The sequence below is a fragment of the Eurypyga helias genome, unplaced genomic scaffold (assembly GCF_000690775.1).
Source record: "Eurypyga helias isolate BGI_N326 unplaced genomic scaffold, ASM69077v1 scaffold31384, whole genome shotgun sequence".
Classification (NCBI taxonomy): domain Eukaryota; kingdom Metazoa; phylum Chordata; class Aves; order Eurypygiformes; family Eurypygidae; genus Eurypyga; species Eurypyga helias.
The window spans coordinates 12,835-14,448 of NW_010248639.1; the positions used below are offsets into that span (position 1 = coordinate 12,835).

Consider the following 1,614-nt stretch of genomic DNA (forward strand, 5'->3'; position numbering starts at 1 on the left):
GCGCTCTCCACCTCTCTGATCTACTTAGAGGCGCAACAGGGGCCGGTGGAGCCGAGCGCTGAAACAGAGACACCGACACCAACCTCTCTGTGTGCCCGGCCCGGCAGAGGCGAGCTGGAGCCCGTCGTCGGTTGTGTTTGCTCGTTTGGTTGGCGGGGGTGGGCGTTTCAGCGGGCGCAGAAATTACCGTGCTGGAAAGCCACGGCAGAGAGCCGAGATACGGGTTTCCTCGCCGAGCGCCGGGAAAGCCGGGCGTTTGAGGGGGCAGAGGTGCTCGTGGGGAGCGCATGGTGGGAGACAAACAGCCTCAGAGCTTCAGGAGTGCCCCTGCTCGTGGCTGTGCTGCGGGGACAGCGTCTTTCCCACGGGATCGCCCTGGCTTCCTGCTGCCCTGGGTCAGGTGTGGGCTGTCCGTGCCGGTTCTGGCAAACTCCAGGTTTGACGGTCGCGTGTGCCCTGAGTGTGGCGTGGTGGGATGGTTTGGGGGGCAGGGGGCAGAGGAAGGGCGGGCAGCCCCTCAGAGAGCCCGGCCGCCCTCCCCGCAGGAGAGGGGATGCTGAGCAGGAGGCGGTTTTGCCTCCGAGGTACCCGAGAAGGAGCTGCTGCTCACATGCACCAAACCCTGCGTCCTCTGGAACAGTTCTCCCCACAGAGGGGGAGTCGGGGCTCTCCAGCGGTACGTGTTCCCTCCTGTCCCCTGTCACCGCTCCCGCTGGCTGGCACGCTGGGAGGGGCCATTTGCTGGCTGCAGGTGGAAGGGGGTGTCGTGGTCGCCTCCTGCGCTGACTAGTTGCACTGCAGAGTGGCTGGGTTAAGGCTGCCCTCTTCGGATCTCTTCCTCCATTTGGCATCCTCCGCTCCCTCTCCTAAGGTCCTGCTGGTCCCAGCGCCACCTCGGAGCTGTTCCCAGCCCCAGCAGCTGCCTTGAGCAGCCACCTTGGAATTAAACCCTTCTCACACGGGATTGCTCCCGTCCCCATGCATCCCATGGCCCCAGCGCTGCATCTGTGCCTTCCACATCTTCAGCTTCCCTGGCCCTCCACACCCCAAAGAACCCCTTCAGAAGGTGACTTGCGGCTCACCTTGCTTTTTTCCCCTCAACCCTTCCTGGGCAGGCCCTGTGCCATACTGAGCGCCTGGCATCACCAACCCTGGCTTTGCGCCCAAGGACCAGGGCGGACAGTGGTGGAGAGCGGAGCCTCATCCGCGCACCCCGTCCCTGTGGGCAGGTCGGCCCTGGGCTGGAGGAAGCTGCTCCTGTTTGCCATTCAGGAGGAGCTGCTTCCAGCCCTCGGAGCTCAGTCACCTTGTGTGTGTGCTCCTGTGGAAGTCTGGGCAGGTCTCTGTCACACGCGGCAGGTTTGGGGGCTGTATCTGGGGGTCATCGAGCAGATGCAGCCGTGTGTCCTCCCTGGTGGGAGCAGCTTTGCCTGTCTCCTGCCTGCGTGGAGCTAGTGAGCCGCTGGAAATCTCCTAGGCAATGGATAATGTAATAACATTTCAAATGAGATCTGCAGAGCGGGAGGAAGATCTGGGGGAACTCTGGGAGAGAATGCAGGCAAATCTCACCGCAGTCTCCTCCTCTCAGGCCAGAGACGGGGCAGCGCTGGGGGC

General features: G+C 63.4%; 1 protein-coding gene across 1 annotated transcript in view; it reads left to right on the forward strand.

Annotated features, from left to right (window-relative positions):
- The window catches only part of NUDCD3 (NudC domain containing 3), a gene marked incomplete at its 3' end in the record, with an annotated part of 8,625 nt that overhangs the window by 3,331 nt on the left and 3,680 nt on the right, over window positions 1-1,614 (forward strand). The window lies entirely within an intron of this gene.